This window comes from Narcine bancroftii, chromosome 2, assembly GCF_036971445.1.
Source record: "Narcine bancroftii isolate sNarBan1 chromosome 2, sNarBan1.hap1, whole genome shotgun sequence".
In the NCBI taxonomy this organism is placed as follows: domain Eukaryota; kingdom Metazoa; phylum Chordata; class Chondrichthyes; order Torpediniformes; family Narcinidae; genus Narcine; species Narcine bancroftii.
In genome coordinates, this window is record NC_091470.1 from 342,027,494 (window position 1) to 342,049,828 (window position 22,335).

At 39.4% G+C, this 22,335-nt stretch overlaps 2 long non-coding RNA genes across 10 annotated transcripts in view; one reads left to right on the forward strand and one right to left on the reverse strand.

Moving 5' to 3' along the window:
* The window catches only part of LOC138755734 (uncharacterized), a 94,404-nt gene that overhangs the window by 32,736 nt on the left and 39,333 nt on the right, over positions 1-22,335 (reverse strand). Inside the window, exons 1-2 of one of the 9 annotated variants that reach the window (XR_011352511.1) lie at positions 20,331-20,818; positions 10,544-11,567 (exon numbers count right to left, since the gene is read on the reverse strand). The exons of 5 other annotated variants lie outside the window; for them this stretch is intronic. This is a non-coding gene — a long non-coding RNA (uncharacterized lncRNA). 3 more of the 9 variants (XR_011352513.1, XR_011352510.1, XR_011352512.1) reach the window with 3 other exon arrangements.
* LOC138755735 (uncharacterized) lies at positions 654-14,625 on the forward strand. Its single transcript, XR_011352515.1, has 3 exons — positions 654-1,052; positions 3,366-3,518; positions 14,282-14,625. It is a non-coding gene; the product is annotated as an uncharacterized lncRNA (long non-coding RNA).

Genomic DNA, 22,335 nt, shown 5'->3' on the forward strand with positions numbered 1-22,335 from the left:
CAAGGTCCTCTTGAGCTTATTAGCAGTCATATCATACCCCAATTCTCTCACTACTTGCCTCAATTATGGAGGTCCTAGTGGCACAAGCATCCAACCATTATAGCAGGGAAATGATTTTCTATTCGGAAAACTTGCATTGCCTTTTGAATTATACTGAAGTCCCAAGGCTTTCCTTAGCATTACCTAATATTGTGACAATGGATGAGAAGATTACATAGATAACCCCCATGTTATGGGAAGGGGTTGGGGGGGAATTACTTTCCTGGAAAACTAACCATTTAATGATGTTTCATAAGGCAGTCATTTGCATGCACTTTTAGAAATGATATTTGAAAAAAAATAATCATATTTATTTACTTCCTCCACCCCCCCCCCCCCCCAAAGATAAATTCTCAGAGTAATTTTTACTCAGTATCTCAAAATTTTGGATAGGAATTTATTCATTTTGAAAGGGCAAATTTTCTTTACCCAAACAGTCTGTACTCTGTTTCCTGGGAAACCATTCTGACCATGCTTATAATGGTTTATGCAAAATAACAGAGGCTTTTGACCAATTAACAAAGGGCCTTCGGACCTCCGTGCTGAGCAAGCATTCTCTCCTCGGCCTTTGTTACAATGCTCAGTTCCACCATTGTGTCTTTAGGAAATAAAATGTTGCAAGTAATAATAGTGATATTTGGATGTGGGGAGGGAGCATTTGAGCTAAATGAAATCTTAAATAGATAATTGAAAGTCAGTAATTATTGTCTTGAAATGAGTAATGATTAAATGATCTTGGACTTTGTGTTACACAAAAGAGCTGATTATACCACAGTTTCGGTTGATCTTAAATTTAGTGGTTTGAATAAGGTGATTCAGCAATGTGCTCCAAGCTTCTTTGAAGATGTGCAGCATCCCTCCTAACTTCTGAAAAATTCTGGCCCATGGTACCCAAAACTGTAGAAATTGTATGCTGAACAGTACCAGAAACATGGCTCCCAACTATCGCCATTAAATGAGAATAGAAGCAACTCATCCTCAATCACAAAGGATGTCCCAAGTAAGAGACTATGGTAATGAACTGGAATCTTTTCAATTCATTTTTGGGTGACAGAATTCTCAGTGGAGCAATTCTTTTTTTTTATTTTTAAAAATATACTTTTATTGAAGCAAAATAGCAATATTTTTTATATAATGATAAGAAAACAACAAAATTAACAAACAAAATGCTCCCACCCACCTCCACCCTGGCATGGTAGAAATTTCTCCCACGTTCACAATTGAAAAATAGCAAAATAAAATTCAATCAAGTAAGGTATTAAGTACATATTGGCGCCTCACAGTTCGGCGGGCAGCAACCTCCTTTGAAGAAGACCGCAGAGCCCACCTCACTGACAAAAGACAAAGGAGGAAAAACCCAACACCCAACCCCAACCCACCCATTTTCCCCTGCAACCGTGTCCGCCTGTCCCGCATCGGACTTGTCAGCCACAAACGAGCCTGCAGCTGACGTGGACATTTACCCCCTCCATAAATCTTCGTCCGCGAAGCCAAGCCAAAGAAGATACAATAAGGAATACATTACTACATTAAGTAGATAGGAGGACAATTTTACTTTATTCATTGTATTGTACTAATTCAGTGGCTGAGGTGTAATGATGGTAATAAAGCCAAAACAGAGCCCCATTTAAAAAAAAAAAATAAGTTGCTGGTTTCCTCCTCACACTATACAAGATCTTTTCAGGTGTACTATAAGATGTTAACTCGTTAATACATTGCCTCTGTGGAGGAAATTCATATTTTCAGTTTTGTAGGATATACTTTTTCCCAGCTGTGGCCACAAACAATACAAAATATTTTTTTTTAAATTGTGTCTCACATTAAGACCTTGTAGATCTCCCAAAATCCAGTCCCTAGGGTCAAATGAAATTTATGTTTTATATCAGAGGCTATTCTAACAATGCATTCCCAAAGTCTTTCAGATAAGAGCAATTGCAAAGCAATTCCACCACAAGTTTTACATCTGACAACTGGGAGAGAAGCTAGTCGTTTTGTGCAGTGTAGTGGGTCTTTAATATCTTTAAAGATATTAAAGTGTATTTGTCTATGTTTAGTTGAGATTAGTACGGTGGGAAACCAATCAGCATCATTGTAATTACATTCCTGATCTGATTCCCACTCAGTATAGCTACTGTTTAAAGTGATACAAATAGATGATGTCAGACCCTTTGTAGTGTGCAGGGGGGCTTCACTAAGCAAGTGCTTTTCTAACAGGGACTCCATAGGAATTTGTGGAGAGTCTGCATAACTTATGGACCAAGTGTCCAATCTGAAAATATTGGAGTAAACTATGATTTGGTAGATTGAATTTACCAGACAATTGTTGAAAATTGGCGGTTATCTTGGCTATATAAATCTTCAACTGTTTTTATAAATACTATTAACCCAATTTAAAAAAAAATCATCTGCATCAGGTAGAGGAGTTTTCTGAAATAATGAGGTATTTATACCAATAACTAACTGTGTGAGCTTCTTGCCGTACTGCAAAAGAATTTAGAATTTTTGGGCTCTTAGTAATATTTAAGAGTGCTTTCTTAGATGTTAAAAAAGGAAGAACTTTTAAAGAAACATTCTCTAGTTGCTGTTGTTCAATAGGAAGCCATCTAGCCTCATTGTCCTCAGAGGGCAACCAACACCATATTGGATGGAATTGAGCGGTAAGATAGCAACATTTAAAATTAGGAAAATTTAATCCTCCCTTGGCATATGGGGCCTGAAAGGTTGACAGTTTGACTACTTTTCCATAAGAAGCTGGATAGTGATCTGTTTAATTCATTAAAAAGACGTGAATTTTAATTAGGACACATTGGAATAAATATAGAAATTGGGGCGGGGAAGCATTTATTCATTTTAATTAAGCTAATTAAAGATAATGGCAGTTCCCTCCATTTCTGTAGATCCAATTTAACCGAATTCAATAACTTGATGTAATTATCTTTGAGGATTTTGTCTGCAGATCTCCCAATTCCTATGCCAAAATATTTAAATCCATTCAGGCACCATTGCAAGCATTTGACTAGGTTCTTGATGCTATTATCCTGTATATTAAAAGGCATGACTTCACTTTTTAAAAGGTTTAATGTATATCCAGAAGCAGCAACTGTATTGTTGGAAACATTGCAGAAGGGAGGGTAATGATTTTGTTCAGTGGAGCAATTATAAAATGGATACTACAACGATAGTAGGACGAAGGGAGGGAGGTCAAGTATGCCCTGATGCTTTATTCAAGGAAATATTGTTCTTTCAAATTGTTCTCACTTCAATAGTTTTTGTAAGCTAAAGTCCAATTCGACCAAGTTTGCTTCTTATTCTTGACTTATTTCTAGATTCTGCCATTAATCTACACACCATGAGCAATTTGAATGCCCAATTTAATGAGTCAATTCACACGTCTTTGGGATACAGAAGGAAACCTGTAAACCCAGAGGAAATCCATACAGTTACAGAGAGAACACAGAAACTCTACACAGATGTCAAAGGTAGGATTGAACCTGGGTCACAAGCGTGATGAGACAGCAGCTCTTCTAGCTGCGTCACTGAGTTACCCAATATCATCCAAGTACAATGTGAAGATTGTGTATATCTATAAAATCTTAAATATAATTAAACTTTTCAGCATTTTCCAAGTTTTCACTTTGTGGGAAGTTCAAATAATGGTTTCCTACAAATAATTAATCAATTTCTTGAAAATATTACAAGCAATTAGAACTGTTTAAAAGCTGGCTATGAAGTTGTACTGTTGTTTCTAAGATAGCATTTAGGGTAGAGTCCTTTTATCTACTTAATTAGCATAAACAAACACTTGCTGAATTTCAATGACATTAATCTTCAAAGCAAATACATGAGAAATCCCCAGAGAAGGCATCTTTGGCTTTCATTAGTACTTCTATAGACTTTTAACACTTATTCAACAGTCAATACTATGTGCAGCAACATTCTATGGCATTATCCTTCCAACAATATGACCATTTTATGGTGATTCACACAAAGACACAATGAATACTGCAGCTGACACAGGACACACAGCCTATAAAGTTTTAGCTGGTCATCATTCCACATGAATCACATGCTATCTTATTAAACCAAACATTTTGTACACTGTTTACAAGCAACAATTAGATACACTTTTAAAAACATAGAATGGACTTCAAACATGGATAGAGCACACAGAATATAGGTTCTTGCTTCCTTGATATACCATGTTTGCCCTGAAAACAATAAATGTGATTAAAATGTGGTAAGATAACATTTGACTATCTTAATAATTTAGAGTATTCTACAGAAACCCTCTTGCAAACATCCTTGCAGATTAGATGAACTTTAGAATTTCAATGCCCATACTTTAATAACTCAAAAATAAATCTATTCAGTGGCACACACAAATACATTACAACTACAACATGAATCTCTTCATAAAGTGCATCACCTTCAAAACTAGTAAACAATATTAAATACTCAAAAAGTATGATGGCTCATAACACATCTTCAATTGAGTTTATGGCGTCAACCCTAATGGCTACACACCATTTTGTAAACCTGATGTAAATTGTATTCAATACCATGAAAGACTCTAGCTCGTTTTGCAATACTGAAGAGACAGCATATCACTATTGATGCAGGAAACAAATTTAACTTGCGTTTCACCTTTTTCATCCTCCCTGGGCCCACATCAAATTGAAAATTGAATTTAAAATTGACAAAATTAAATCAAAGAACCATTATAGCATGGCCTGGCACATCTGCCCTTGATAGAGCAATCGCATCAGTCCCTTTTCCTGGTTCCCTCACTGTAGCCCTGAAAATTATTCTCGTCCCATCCTATTCCTTTATTCTATTGACAGCATTTCCACTGCCTTTACAAACAGCTTACACCAGATCACTATCCCTCACATCCTCTTTGTATCTTTTATGCAACGTTTAACTGCATCCACTGAAAAAAATCTGCTAATTGGGAACATTTACACAATCCGAAGTGGTCACAATTTTCCATGTTTACATCCCTGTAGAATTAATTCAAATGCCCTATTATGTTAATGATAATTTTTTTTCACCTTCATCACTTTCCTTATCTTATTTTGCTATAAAATTTCCAAAACCCACCCCACTCCCATTTCCAGACTGGACCATGCTGCAATTAATCACCTGATGAGTCTTGTCACACATTTCCTTTCTATTCATCTTTTCTATTTCCTCCATCAATCACTTTCTTCCATGTGGGAAAGTGGCTATCGTGTAATTAACTAATGTTCACTTGTTTTTTTTTAAAAACTCCACTTTACATTAGCCAGCTCCCACCTCATCCCTCCTTCAATTGGTATCAATGGTTCTACTCTTTTTTTATTCTGAACCTTATAAAACATGGTCTAATTACACTCCAAAAACTAGATTTGCTTTCTCACTGATTGGGAAACATATTTATCCAAGTCGAATTGAAGTCATTTCAGAAAACCTTTTCTTGCATTTTCTTCATACCAATTAATATCAGGCAACTGAAATCGCCCAGAAATCACTCTGCAGCTCTTATTTAACAATCTAGTCCCTGTAGATTTGCTCATCCGCATCATTCCCACTGGTTGATGGTCTAACATCAGTAATGTTTGCTGATGGTTTGTCGGCAGAATCACAAACAGCAATGAGGAAGCGAATAGATCAGCTCGTTGAATGGTGTAACGACCAGCTTGAGCCCAAAATCAGCAAAACCAAGGAGATGATTGTGGACTTAAGAAGGAAGTTAGGGGAACATGATCCAGACCTCATCAATGGCTCAGTGGTAGAGAGGGTCAAGACTTCAAGTTCCTGGTGTCAACATCCCCAAGGATCCATCCTGGAGCCTCCATGTTGATGCAATCACAAAGAAGGCTCCTCAGCAGCTATACTTTGTGAGGTGTCTGAGGAGATTTGGTATATCATCAAAGACTCTGGTAAACTTCTACAGGTGTGCTATGGAGAGCATTCTGCTTGGTTGCATCACTACCTGGTGTGGAGGCACCGACTCTTGGTACAAGAATAAACTCCAGAGGGTTGTTAACTCAGCCTGCAATATCACAGGCACCAGATTTCACTCCATCGAGGACATCTACATCGGACAGTGTCTTAAAAAAGCAACCTCTGTCCTCAAAGACCCCCACCACCCATGTCATGTGCTCTACACTCTGATACGATCAGGGAAAAGGTACAGGAGCCTAAAGAAGAGCACCCAGTGGCACAAGGACAGCTTCTTCCCCGCTGCCATCAGATTCCAGAATAATCAATAAACCAAGATGCTGCCTCACTTTTCGTGTCCTATTATTGTTATTTTTTATAGTAATGTTGTAAGATGGTTATAATATGAATGTTTCCACTACGAAGCTGCTGCAAAACATCAAATTTCATGACTTGTTTATGACAATAAATCCAGATTCTGGATACTCTGTTATCTATGTCCAACTAATACTAATACTTTTCTCTCGATTCCCATTTTTATGTGCAACTTTCTTTTGTTTGTTTTATTTTGGTATCAACCTTTAGCAAATTAAGTTTTAACCTTCCTACCAGAACAACACTCCCACTCCTGTTAAGGTGCAATCCATCCATCTGGACAGGTCCTTTCAGCTGTTGGTGATCTTCTATTCTGATTCTCTAATACTTAGTACCAAAATTAATCCAATAATTATCTTTGTCCACTTGGTAATGTCCTCCTATAACATAATCTGGAATAGAGTGGCTGTTTTGGGCATGCAATGATATGACCTGCATAATATACTGCTGATCCATTGGTTAATATGGCAATTTGTATGCAGTCATGGAAAAAGCAGAATCTGGTGTTCCAAAGTTCCTCACAATTGATAGTCAGAGGGTCATGATGAAGAGTTTCAGCTTGAAACATCGACCATTCTTTTTCCTCCCACTGATGTTGCTTGACCTGTTGAGTTTCTCCAGAAGATTGTTTGATTGACAATGTCAAAGCTTTGGTGAGGTCGAGAAAAGCATTTAAATATTCCACAACAAAGACTTCCTCAACACGAGGACTCAAAATCCCTAACAGCCTATCGCAGTGTCCCTTACCCACATTCCAGGCTAACAGTCAAGGAAATAGCTCAATTTAAATAATAACAAGGCCTCAGGAATTTACAATATTGCTGCTTAAATCTTAAAATTCATTACAGTTTTAGTCACAAATCCATAGCCTTATCAGACAAATGCGAGAAGAAAATTATTTTTCAGGAAGCCTTTGGAATGTTGTAATCATAATCTTCAAGAGAGGTGTCCAGCTACTAAGGGATTCCACCCTCCCCCCACCCCCAACCCCCAACCACTCATCTTCCATAGGGAAAGTCAATGTCTCCTTCAAACATCTGCTTCTTGGGTCTGAAGAGCTACTCCTCACACATGGATTCCACCGATCCAAAAGCATAGTGGATGGGATCTTCATCCAGCAGCAACTCCAAAAAAAATTATAGGCTGTCACAGCCATTCCAAGTCCAATAGTAACCAATGCATTTGTAACGTACAGTAATTATTCCCAGTGCAACTTGGTCTTAATCAAAACTGCATCACTGACCAAACATTTCTTATTCTTTCTTTGCTGTGATGTTGCATCTCACCTCAAATCATTTTCCTGTGGGAGTAGAGTTAATCTTCAGATTTATGGGAAACTGTTCAACTTGCAGTAACAACTCCAAAGCCAAGATTACTCAGCCTCAGCAAATGAGTTGCAATATGCAAGAAATAAACATTTTATTGATCAGTCTTCAACTAAAGGCTCAAGTTTAAGAGGAAGGAACAAATGAAAACAACAAGGAAGAATGTTATGTTTTTATTAGAAACAAATGTAGACAAATCTGCCCCTAATGGATTTGATAAGACAAGCAGATAGCTTATTTAAAAAGATTTGTAAGAGGACAATGCGATCAAAAGCATAGCCTTAATATTATTCTTAAGGGAAATGAACCAAATGACCATTTTAGCAGAATATTCAAGCTCAGAGATCTCCTTTATAAAAATAAAAGCACAGAATAAAGTTCCGGGCACAGAACTGGGGAAAAAAGGCACTTTCTTCTAATACTGGTGCAAGGCTAAACAATACCTCCCGTTTAGCCTTCAAGGCAAAATATTTAATGATATCCATGATAAATCAAAGATAAGTTAAAAGCATGTCCATTGACAACTGTAATAATATTGCAATTAGTGGCCCAAAGATTACAAGATAAAAAGTGGGAAAACTGCACCTAAAATTTATTGCAATTATTTTAAAATTCATTTTTTTTCATTCAAAAGTGGGGTACTTTTAATATATAGCACACTTGGTGGTATTTGAATGAGAAACCAAATGGCCATTTCAAGCCATTGGGACCTGTTAATCAAACACAGTCCAATGTGTAACGCAGATTACGATATATCCAATAGGTTCTCCTAAGAAAATTACTGAACAATGATCAGAAATGAGATTAAATGCTTCATTGTACATTTGTCAGTGTAACTCTTGTGGCAATCATATTCAAGAAACAAATTATAATTTAACAAAAATGAAAATATACTAGTATGTTCAACTCAAGATAGTAAAAAGATATGGAAGTGACCATGCATCTTTGACATTGCCACTCTAACCTAGTAATTAATGCCATAGAACTTGAAAGAGTAATTTAAACAAATCTAATGAAATGAGGCATTTCAGTCTGCCAATAATAAACAATGCAATCATATTTGAGAAGTGAGCATTAAGTGGCAGTAGCTTCAATCAATCAACTGCTCAATTCTTAATATAATTGAGTGTTTAATCCAGATCAGTTTGTCCACTGCAGTTATCAGGAGTCACAAGATGTTTGAGAAGCCAGAGGGAAAGTTGCATATTGGACTAAATCCATCACTTTTATAATCCCTGCTATGGTGCACTGAAATGGAAATTGTGCCATGAATGACTCTATTTTGAACTTGTAATGGAGGATCATTGATGAAACTGAAGAATTCCTTCAAGTTAAGAATTTGGAACCCTTTTATGGATTTCACATTGTTTGGTACGATTCTAGCCATTAGAGTTCAACTAATGAAGACTGCATGATGGCCCAGTGAAACAATACAGATAACATGCCAGATGAACTTCAACAAAATAGACTTTTTGTCATTTGTTCCAATCATTTTTGAATCTCATTGTCTATTTATTCAAATCCTTTTCCTCAATTAGCATTGGGATTTGCGGAGATTTATTAAATTCATGAGTATTCAGATTCTGAGCTGGCTTTTCCCCATATCAAAAAAAAAACAAGCTGCTTAGTCAAAGTAGCAAACAGATTTGAAAAGAATCTGGAACTTCAAAGTACTTAGAAAGAACAGCTTTCAAACAAATCATAAAAACATTAAATATGAAGATCATTTTAATATAATGGTAATTATGCTACAGATTTAAGCAATACTATGTTGCTGCAGCAGTTCCGTATATTTCGGTATACAAGTCAACTGGCATACTAGTCAAGTCCACTTTTTCAGCCTCATTTTAAGGGTTTTATGATATATTCAGCATACAGTTCAACCCCAATTTTCTGGTTGCCTGAGATTCCCATCAACCCTCAAAGCTCGCAATGCTCAAGATAGGCTATTGACCGGCATATACATCAACCCTCATAGATCGTGTGGATTGATCTGCTGGGCATTGGCTGAAGGTGATTGCTATCATGGAGGCTCCCTCGACACAACGCAGCACGCAATGAAAATTATGAAGTGAGCTTTAAGGTGAAAGTGATAAAAATGGCCAAGTAAACCAACAACTGCGCTGCTGCAAGAAAATTTGAGGTGCAAGAGAAGTTAGTAAGAGTTTAGAGGAAGAAAACAAGAGACTAAGAAAAATACCAAAAAGGCAATGTTCTTTGAGAAAAGGAATCACTTGGTGGCCAGAGTCGAAAAATCACGTTGCAGAATGGGGACGTGAACAGAGGCAAGATTAGAACACAGTCACCTGAAATAAAAGAACATTTGCATTGCAGTGGGCCAAGTCATACACAGATCTCAGTGATGATTCAGTTTCATGAACAGGAAAAACCTGGTATTAAGCCAAAATAAAAACACCAAAATTTGCACAGAAACAACCAAAAGATCTTGATCATAAAGTTGCAAATTTTCACCAGTAGAAACACCAGTTTGCATTGACAAATATTGGAAACATGGACGAAACACCCATGAATTTTGACATGATAGGCAATAGAACAATGGAATGGAAAGGTGTTAAAACTGTGCAAACAAGTTACAGGCCATGAAAGGACCAGGTTTATAGTGGATGGCCGACAGGACAAAGGCCTATGGTAATCTTCAAATGCAAAATTAACAGAAAATAAAATTCCCAGCAGGTATTTTTGAACATTTTCATGAAAAAGGATGGATGGACGAAAATGGTATAAAACTATGGACAGACAATGTGTGGGACAAGCGGCCAGGCGGTTTACGCAAAGAACAGAGTTTGCTGGTCTTGGATATGTTTTCTAGCCACTTAACTGAGAACACTAAAAGTAGATTAACAACACTACATAATACTTACATGGCAGTTATCCCAGGTGGTTGCAACTTCGCGACGTCTGCTCAAACAAGCCATTCAAAGACCCGAGGAATGGAATACATGATGTCGAGTGCAGAAAAAGTCTTTTACAAAAGGTGGTGATGCATGCTGCATCACTTGATCTACAACTTTGTGCTCAAGACATAGGACAAAGTTAAAGTGAGACAGTGATAAAAATCATTTAAATGTAAGTGCAACATCTCTTGTGCAATTGATGGCACGAATGATGATTTATTGTGGGACACTGACAACGAAGTCGAAACTGCTTCATCAGATACAGATTGGGACCCATATGATGACTGTTTAAACAGTGATCGCAGTTTAAATAGCGAGAGTGATTTTGAAGGGTGCAAATTGTATTGTTGTTTTCAATTAAAATCTGTTGTAGTCAGGTTTTTTTTGGGGGGGGGAAGGTGTTTCAAGGGTCGAATTGTACACTGAATTTGAGCTGAATTTAAAATCTCAAAAGTATATCTGGCATATCAAGTCAACCCCCACTTTTTTGGTTTCACGACTTTATTTGGACACCAAAATGTACAGTATATACAAATGGTTCACATTTGACCAGAAGCAAGCCAAATATCATACACCAAAAGCATAAAAATGACTAACTATTGAATTTAAAATTTTGAGAAGTATAGACCAGAAATCTGAATCATGGCCCCATATCAAGTAGACTTTAAAAAAAAATGCAACACCTTTGAAGACCCAAGGTTTGCAGATATCAAGTGGAGAACATAAGAAATAGGAGCAGGAGCAGGCCATCCAGTCCACAGATTCACTACTCTCTGGGAAAAATGTTTTTTCCTCATCTCCGTCATTAACATATTGTCTTCAATATATTTGAAGACAAATTATTTTTGAACTGCAGCAGCCAATTAGAGCAGAGTAATAAATAAGTTACCAGTTAACTTATCTTGATTGATGTAGACTGGAGAATATTAGCAAGGATACCATTAAAACTTCCAGATCTTCTTCTGAAATGACTCAAAATCCTTAGCAATTCCTGAAGAGGTAAATTAAAAGAAATATTATCTATGAAGCATTCTCTTAGTGATGCACTGAACCATCAAGTCTAGATGAGGAACTTGAATTGCTGTGGGCTTCAATGCCACAACTTCAAACTTGGGAGTGAATATACTAACAGAGGCAAAATTAGCAAATATTTGTGGGAAGTTGGGGGATTAGGATAGCTTTGAAAAACCAAAACCAACTGAAGACAGCAAAGCAATAATCAGAATCAAGTTTATTGTCATGAACATACGTCATAAAATTTGTTGTTTTGCGGCAGCAGTACAATTTAGAATGCTGTCGACCTCTGCCATCTCGAGTACCTCGACGTTAGGGGTGTGAGCGCTCCAATGGATGTTGAGGATGGAGCGGAGACAACGCTGGTGGAAGCGTTCTAGGAGCCGTAGGTGGTGCCGGTAGAGGACCCTCGATGCTGAAGATCCAGCTGCGCTGGATGGGTCACGTCTCCAGAATGGAGGACCATCGCCTTCCCAAGATCGTATTATATGGCGAGCTCTCCACTGGCCACCGTGACAGAGGTGCACCAAAGAAAAGGTACAAGGACTGCCTAAAGAAATCTCTTGGTGCCTGCCACATTGACCACCGCCAGTGGGCTGATAACGCCTCAAACCGTGCATCTTGACGCCTCACAGTTTGGCGGGCAGCAGCCTCCTTTGAAGAAGACCGCAGAGCCCACCTCACTGACAAAAGGCAAAGGAGGAAAAACCCAACACCCAACCCCAACCAACCAATTTTCCCTTGCAACCGCTGCAATCGTGTCTGCCTGTCCCGCATCGGACTGGTCAGCCACAAACGAGCCTGCAGCTGACGTGGACTTTTTTACCCCCTCCATAAATCTTCGTCCGCGAAGCCAAGCCAAAGAAAGAACAATTTAGAACAAGGCACAAAATTGCAATAAAATTATAAATATGCAAAACAAGATTTTTAAAAAATAAGTTGCAAACAAAAAAAGAAAAATTGAGGTAGTATCCATAGGTTCATTGTCTGTTCAGAAATCTGATGGTGGAGGGGAAAAAGATGTTTTTGTAACTTTGACTGTATGTCTTCCAGCTCCTGTATCTCCTCCCTCATGGTAGCAATGAGAAAAGGGGAGAAAAGAAGAACTATGAAAGTATGCTAGCCAGTAACATAAAAGACACCAAAAGTTTTTTCAGATATATAGAGTTTAAAAATAAAGCAGTCATCAGATCACAAGAAAATGATGCTAGAGTAGTAGTAATGGGGAACAAAGAAATGGCAGATGAACTGTGGAAGACACTAAAGACTTGCCAGAAATTCGAGAGTCAGGTATAGAAATTAGTGACCGGATGAACTACATCCCATGGTTCTGAAAGGGATAGCTGAAGAGATTAAGAATGCATTATTCATGATCATTCAGAAATTGCGAGTCAGAAATGGTTCCATAGGACTAGATAATTGCAAATGGCAATGCCCAAGATAGGCCATTGGCATTTGGCATATACATCGACCCTCATAGATTGTGTAGATTGATCTGCTGGGCATTGGCTGAAGGTGATTGCTATCAAGCAGGCTCCATTGACACAACGCGGCACGCAATGAAAAGGGGAGAAGCAAAAGCGAGGAAATTATAGGATGGATACCTTAATCTCAGTGGTTGGCAGGATTCTAGAATTCATTAGGATGATGCTTGAGGGTATTTGAAAGCACAAGAATAAAATAGGCCAAAGTCAGTAGGTTTTCCTTTAGAGGAGGTCTTACCTGACAAATCAGTTGGAGCTCAAAGTGGCTGATGGAATGCAGTGTGGGGAAGTCTATGGCCATGCAGTTTGGAAGAAGTAAATAAAGGCGTAGACTATTTTCTAAATGACTAGAAAATACAGAAAGCAGAGGTCTAAAGGTATTGGAGTCCTAGTACAGTATTCCCTAAAACTTAGCAGTAGTTGAGTCAGTAGTAAGGTCAGCAAATGCAACATTAGCATCTTTTCAATAGGACTAGACCACAAAAGCAAAGATGTAATGCCGAGGTTATGTATGGCATGGGTCAGACTACATTGTGAGCTTTGGGCGCACTGGCCAGGGGAGGCTTATTATTCTGGAGAGGAGAGGATTAACAGAGGTGTGTTTGATGGCTCTGGGCCTGTTCTTGCAGGAGTTTAATGAGGGTGGATCTAATTGAAATGTACTGAATCTTGAAAGGGCTGGATAGAGTGGACATGAAGATGTTTCCAGGAGTGAAAGGGGTTAGGACCAGAGGGCACAGCCTCATAATAAGAGACTCCTCTTTAGAATAGAGATGAGGAGAAATTTCTTCTGAGGGTGATGAATCTGTGGAATTTCAAAGGGGCCCAGTAACCAGAAAAATGGTGTTAAAGGGAAGAATACACCAACAATGATTCGAATGGGAAGCAGATTAAATGGACCAAATACTGTAGCACATTTTTTTTCTAATCTCTTCTGGTCTTATGGATAAAATACTCTTTGATTGGGAGTAGAAGTAGTACACCAAGGTCAAGGTATAGTAAAGAAAAATGCACCAGGTATAGAAAATGCCCTTGTCAGGGATATTGCAATGACATTATAAGAGGTTCACAAAATAACAAATATGATAAAATCACAAGTGACTTTCAGCTTGATTTACATGGAGCTATTTATATTGTGCTATTCATGAGACATTTTCATGATACCTGTATATCATTCAACTTTTAAAATGCAGTCTCTCAAAACTAGGATACATTTTTACTTCTGACGTCCCAAACACCAAGATGAAGGACTGGAAAATAAAGAGATTGAGACAGAGTTGTTTTAGGTTTTTAGATGTTACAACAACCAAAGGAAATGGAATTCAAGCAGGACAGAGATGCTGAAGCAAGTGGTCAGCAGAGATCTTACTGAATAGCAGAGCAAAGAAGGTGAATGGTGTATTCCTGCTGTTTCATAAAATGAGTCAGGAAAATATACACCAAATCATAAAAAAAGTTTTCGATGCACTCTTCAGTCAATAAGTCTTTTGTAAAGGCCAATTTGATCCAATAACACATTATACTGAATTGAAATTCTTCTGGTGAGAATAAAAGCAGGAATGTAAAAACTAATGGAGTTGCAGTATTGTTGTGAGACATTTGTCTTGATAAGCACCCAAGATTAAAAAGGAAACTGGTTCTGTACTAATATAAAATTAAATAAAAAGGTTAGAAGCAAACACAAAGCAGTTTGATGGGATAAAGCACAAATATTTCACAATCTATTGCAGCATTTGGATGGAATGCCAGTAAGGCAATAATGAAACTTGCAAAGATATTCAAGACCTAGGTGAAGGCTCATGCCCATATTGCTTCAAAATGAGAAAAATGTCAATTTAGTGATTAGCAAGTTGAATGTATATTATTTTTCATCCAAATCTTTTAACCTGTAAATAAGAAGTGAGACTTTACAATCTATGACAGCCATCTTTGGACATTCAAAATAGAATTTATATTTCCATTTACTGGAAGTAAATATTTCAATTTATTATTTTTTTTAAAAATCATAAATGTTCTCATTTAGTCTTTCAAAGCTGTTTTAAAAAACTCTGACAATTTGATAATTACCACTGCAGACGAGACACAACTCGTAGCTTGCAAGGATTTAATAGAAAAGCTACAATTCAAGTACTGTTGTCATCTAGCACCAACAACTATTTAACTAAATGGAAAACAAACTTAGATCTTTCTAATAAAAGGCAGAACAAATACAGCCTTCCCAGAAGTCAACTTTTAATCAACGAAATGAAGCAAGGTTTCATGAACAGAATTATTGAGGTGCTACTCGTTTCCCATCCCTCTATTTAAGTTCCATCTGGATCCCTCAACTGTTGATTTTAGCTACAAATATGCCCATTTTTCCTGGTATTAGTATCGATCATCCATCTCTCTTATGCCATTAAAAAAAATTCTTAAAACCCAAGTTGAAAAACAGCACCAGCAAGAAACCTCACCTAAAACACTGAATCAGAAATTGGTAAATTCCAATACAAGATGTACAGTTCCTTGCAGACTGACTGTGGGTATTTCCCCTTGAAGGATCTCAACACAATTCAACCTTTAGATTTTAGGTGTATGTTTCAATAAGGGGGGGGGGGGGCGGAAAGAAGGAGGAAACTTCATGGATTTGTGACAAAGAATACAGAAAGAAGCTTTTTCTACATATAATAAAGCCACTATGGCAGAAAGTTTGGAATTGAAAAGGCTACAGAGGCAACGTTGTTATGTTTATCCAAATGGCTAGATTTTTGGATATTAAAAGGAAATAAGGGACATTATGATAGAGCTATAAAATGGAGTACAAAGTCACCCATGATATTCTTGAATGGCAGAGTAGGTCTGAGGAGCTTAATGCCCATTCATGTACCTACTGCAAAATATTCCTCTATGAATGTTTGCACCTTTGAGAGCCGCAAAAAAGTAGCTGAAGTCTTTTACAGATTATGTATTTACATTTAGCAAATAGAAGGTTTCCCAATTTTCAGGATGAGCTAATGCAATGCAACAATGAGTAGCAAATTAGGGAACAAGTTGCTTCTGAGAATAGGAAACCAGCAGGAAGTCCAAGAAAGAAATCCATTTGGGTCAATTTGCTTGAGATTTGTTTCAATATGAATGCAAGATACAGTTTATCAACCCTTGAAATAACATTCACTTTGTGCCTTCAACATTATTCAAAGTTGGTTCTGTGACAAGTGAACATCACCAGTCAGGATTCAAATTAATATGACCAGAGTTTTCCACAAAAACAAATTTTGCATCTTGTACAATTGTCAATGTTAATTGAAATTCAAAATAGATGAACAGAAAACAGTATTTATTGGAAAATTTCCTGCATTAAAAGTCCATATTATTAACAATAGGCATTTAATCATTCAGGTGTACAAAAATGACTTAACACTTCATTAGCACAACTTTATCTGCATAACTGTTTTCTTGGGGTAAAATTGGGTAATGAATTGCTGGGCCTTCATTAGAGAGCCTTGCTTTTGAAATAATCTGCTGCTTCGCACCCTTGTTTTACACAAATCAATTGGTATTGTTATGAGCCCAGAGGACCCCAAAACCCAGCAGCAATAGAAATTCACCAAGACAAATGGTTACTGAAACAAAAGTTGCTTTTAATTATCTTTACACATGAAAACAGAATCACACTTTAACTTATCACTATTGACTTAACTAACCCAACTTAACCCCCTTCTAATTCTATGCCCACGTACACATAATGTACATATGTTCAGAAAAGTTCTTTGCTTTAATAGTCCATTTCTCCAAATTCACTGGTATCAGGCAATTCTTATACCATGCACAGAATTTAACATTCATGAATTTTCACCAGGCTCTGATGCTTAAAGGTAAATGGTTACTGCTCAGAAAAGTTCTTGTTAGTTTCAGAGAGATATTTGTTGCTCATTAGACAGACACAAACTGATTTCCTCCGATCAGTCACTTCAGTGTCTTGCCAAATAAATTTGCTGCATCATGGGTTTTCCAAATGATAACCTCTTCTTCCAGGTCACCAGAGTTCCTCTTGCTTCTGTTATTTCAGGAGAAACACTCTAGCCAACCATTTTCTCTTGTAAGGACTACAAGGGTTTTGAACAGGCTGAACTCAAAACTCACTACCAGTCTTCAAAAAGGGGTTTTCATCATGCCTGCCAACTTGCCATGTTGCAGACTCCAAAAGCTCTCTCTCTCTCGTAAAAACCAGAACCCCTCCCAAGGCTCCAAATCCAATCCTTTAAAGATTTTTTTTTTTTTTTAAAATCACCACTTGAGCAGGACTTTGTTCCATTTGCACCTACTTCTGAAATTCCTTCCAAAGCAGTTCCATTGTCTTTTGCAAAGCCGCTGATGCATTTTCAATGAGATGTGAAGTGTAAGTATCTGTTTGTGATCTACACTAACCCCCCCACAATCTATCTCCTTTAAAAACATTTTTATATAATATAAAATAACAATATATTTACTTACCAACATCACAGCAAAGATAGTAATAAAATTTAATCAGCTAGAAACAATCCAGAGGTTAGACAAGGTTCTACAAAATGTGTTTTCTTCCTCCTTTCTGCTGTATTACAAACTTGGGATTATGTACCCGATTCTTTATGTTCTATTATTGTTTAACATGCTTACCTATCATTTTATGGACTCCATATCCATCCAAGAAATATACAGAATACTAAGTGTGACCCTAAAACAAATACTTCTATATTCCATACTCTCCAGAAATGACTGCATCTTTTCAAATGTTTTTGTAAAAATACAAAAAGGTAGCTTACATTGCATATATTTTATCCTTGCTCAACATGATGAACTGATGCATGTCAGAAAGCATCATCTTATGTTGAATGATTTTAAAGGATGTAACTGATAGTACCCTCAAATGACTCTTCTGCCCTGGTATCTCCTCCTCCTCATGTATATTTTCTGTTATTAACCTATGGACACAAATCCCATCTCCAGCATTGCTATGAAACATCAAATGAGTGGGACTAACACTTGTTCAAAGTCCAAATGCCAAAATGAAATGTTAAGGAAAAATGCAGCAACTGTACTCACTTTACTCCTGTTGCTGAAGTAGATCTAAATCACAAAAGTATCTCCAGCCTGTATAAGCTACAATATAGACTTGAAGACTTATCTTGTTTTTGTAAAAACAGATGTATTGAAATTAAATGGCACCTTTGTAAGCTCTCTCAAATACATAGAAACTACTTAGTTTCTTAAACCTTAATAAAGCAATGGGATAGTTAGTTTTACTTCACAAAATAAGGAAAACAGTTCAATTGAATTTTAAGGATGGATATTCATGGTCTTAATTCAATAATAAAGATGAAAATTTTGTTTAAAGTTACAATAAAAAAGGTTATGATCATAAATTATTTTTCACTGTGGAAAAACATTTGAGAGCCTCCGAAATTGAGAAAGCATTTGCAAGTACGAAGCTGATGCTCAGAAAATTTGTATCTGCTCCAGACATATTGTCACATACAACTTCGTCAGTAATTCTGACTTCTATTATGGAAACCTGCATTCACCTGCTCCGGCTGCTTACTAAATCTTTTTAAATGGACTAACACTTGTAAATTTTTTGCCGATGTTCAGACAATGCCATCCCACCATGCTATCACCATACAACTTAACTATACAATGAGAACATTAGAAATAACTAATTGTCAGAAACCCTTGACATTCCACTTCCACACCAGATTGTGATAAAATGTTCATCATTTGTCTTATTTTCCTACTGTAATCATAGGTTTTGAACCCACTATTCCCCTGTAATTCTATTCCTGAAAGGATCTCTACTTTTGAAACTACATTGGCTGCCACTTCAGATATTATTTTTAAGAGAGATCAGTTTTGCAGTGGTTGATTGAATGTTGTCAACATTTTCTTTTTTGAAGATAGGAATCACATTGGCTTTTTTAAAAAAACCTTAATGTTCGCCTCAGTGTTCATCAACTATGATTGAATTCAACTTCAACAAGATCATTATCTTGACTTAGTTCCACCCAACCTGTTCAAATTAAGACCAAGCTTTGGTTAAAATAACTCTTTCTGTATAAATTTCTCCAGGATCTTTACTGAACTAACTCAGAGTATATTATAAACATTTGATGAAACACAACAAGGTGAAAACAATAAACAAGGAAAAGATTTACAGTCACATCATTCCCCACAGAAAACACAGCTTTTGCACATATTGGAAAAAAAGCAATAGATGTGTTATTTTAAATTTAATCAGAATCACAAAATAATGATGGTTTAGAGCAAACTTTTTCTCCCAAAGATTTCCCCAAATCTCAATGCTACAAATTAACAAGTAGGAAATGTTAAAGAGGTGGGGAAGAAAGGAAGAACTATTGTGAAAACTGCTGTAACTTCATGATCGCTGGTTATCCCACATTAACTTACTGTTAATATATAAAGGAAAAAAAAGAGAATTTCCACAGAAGGAAATTCCAAAGAGTACATGACCAACTGAACTATTTTTTCAATGTTGATTAGGGGAATAAACAATCACTAGGTTTCCAAGAAAACTCCCTGACCTCATTCAAGAATGATAGGATCTCATTTTACATCCACCCAAAAAGGACAACGAAACACCCGACAGCCTTCAAGAATCAGATCTTTTCACCACATATCCAAGGGCAAAACTTATGAAGCCAGAATGAAGGTACTTTCCTGAAAGCTGAAAAAAATGCCTCCGAAGTGTTGACCCTTTCTTTTCAACTGAAAATGTCTACGCCTATTCAACTACACTGGATTTACAATTAAATAATCCCATACTAATGTCTTCGTATTTAATCAATTCCACCATTGAACAGGATCAAAAATCCCGATGACCAAAAGCAATACCTGCTATCTTTGTCAAGATAATTTTGTGCAAATCTATTCAAAACACAGCAGTTATCTCATGATAGTCTGTTTTAACAGCTACTGACCCAAAGACTGAAATATTATCAACAATTTCCAGTTTCCAAAGCTTTTAGATAAGTTAGTTAACCAATGAATCTCATCTTGCTCAATTAAAAATTGGACAGTATGGCCTCAAAGCAACCAGTCCATCTCAACAGCAAAACATCCATTAAAATCATTTGAACTGCCAGTTATAAGCAAGTCTTTCAGTACTTTTAAAACACAAATCAAAAGGGAAAAGATCACCGAGCAGCCGAAAGGGGAAGACATTCCTGGACGAATTTCCTGTCTTCTTTCTGCCTTTCTCGGTACACACAGACATTCATTCCTACCTTGTCAAATTGATCACGATGCAACGATGGGGGAACACCTTCGCAGGCAATCGCCAAGTAGCAGATACAAACGAATAGTGCCTCAAGCTCCACAAAAAAATACCACGGCCATCAAAATAGCTCAACGTTACCAAATCAGGTCAAGTTCATGGACACGAAGAACGAGTCAAAAAAATCAAAATCCGACTGATAAACGTTTCGGGGGTGGGGAAAGCAACATTTTGTAAAACATGCGGAGAGAAGAGCCGACTTGTGAAATCTCTGCCAATTACAAGTTGACATTTCACAGCTAAAACAAAACGAGGCTAAAATTAATGGAAATTCCGAATGAAAACTCTCCCCTCGATCAATTAAAAAACCCCTAACTTTTGGATAGACAGGAAAGCAAATATTGAAGTTAAACTTTACCAAAAAAACTAATGCATTCATCTAAAATAAACAGAAATGCACTAGCGTGGCTTCACATTCACACAGTTCGAAGTATTTGCATTAAAAATAAACTTGCTTTAAAATATTTGCGAATTTCCAATCATCACCGTTGTTTATTCAAGCAAAAAAAAAGGTGGAATGAAACACTAAATTCTTGATAAACGGGATGCTAAAGTGAGCAGGTTCTTACCCCCACAAGCGGGGGGCTGAGTGAAAGCGACGTCCACCGTGATGGGGTCAGGGGAGGAGGAGGGGAGAGGAAGGGGGAGGAGGGAGGAAGGGAGAGGAGGGGGAGGAAGGGGGGGGAGGGGGAGGAAGGGGGGGAGGGGGAGGAAGGGGGGGAGGGGGAGGAAGGGGGGGAGGGGGAGGAAGGGGGGGAGGGGGGAAGAAAGGGGGGAGGGGGGAAGAAAGGGGGAGGGGGGAAGAAAGGGGGAGGGGGGAAGAAAGGGGGAGGGGGGAAGAAAGGGGGAGGGGGGAAGGAAGGGGGAGGGGGGAAGGAAGGGGGAGGGAGGGGGAGGGGGAGGGAGAGGAGGGGGAAGGAAGGGAGAGGAGGGGGGGAAGGAAGGGAGAGGAGGGGGGGAGGGGGAGAGGAGGGGGGGAGGGGGAGAGGAGGGGGGGAGGGGGAGAGGAGGGGGGGAGGGGGAGAGGAGGGGGGGAGGGGGAGAGGAGGGGGGGAGGGGGAGAGGAGGGGGGGAGGGGGAGAGGAGGGGGGAGGGGGAGAGATGGGGGGGAGGGGGAGAGGAGGGGGGGAGGGGGGGAGGGGGAGAGGAGGGGGGGAGGGGGAGAGGAGGGGGGGAGGGGGAGAGGAGGGGGGGAGGGGGAGAGGAGGGGGGGAGGAGGGGGGGAGGGGGAGAGGAGGGGGGGAGGGGGAGAGGAGGGGGGGAGGGGGAGAGGAGGGGGGAGGGGGAGAGGAGGGGGGGAGGGGGAGAGGAGGGGGGGAGGGGGAGAGGAGGGGGAGAGGAGGGGGGGAGGGGGAGAGGAGGGGGGGAGGGGGAGAGGAGGGGGGGAGGGGGAGAGGAGGGGGGGAGGGGGGGGAGGGAGGGGGGGTGGGGGAGAGGAGGGGGGGAGGGGGGAGAGGGGGGGAGGGGGAGAGGAGGGGGGTGGGGAGGGAGGGGGGGAGGGGGGAGGAGGGGGAGGGGGTGAGGAGGGGGGGTGGTGGGGGGGAGAGGTGGGGGGGTGGTGGGGGGGGTGGAGGGGGGAGGGGGGAGGAGGGGGGGGGGAGGGGAGGGGGGAGTGGGGGGAGGGTTGGGGGGTGGGGGTGAGGGGGTGGTGGGGGTGAGGGGGTTGGGGGTGGGTGGTTGGGGGGTTGGGGGGTGGGGGTGGGGGTTGGGGGGGGGATGGGGTGGGGGGGGTAGGGGGAGGGGGTTGGGGAGTGGGGGGTGGGTGGGGAGGGGGGGAGGGGGGGATGGGTGGGGAGGGGGGGGAGGGGGGGAGGGGGGGAGGGGGGGAGGGGGGGAAGGGGGAGGGAAGGGGGGAGAGGGGGAAGAGGGGGAAGGGGGGGGGAGAAGGAGAAGGGGAAGGAGGGGAGGAGGGGAGGGGGAGGGGGGGAGGAGGGGAGGGGGAGAGGAGAGGAGGT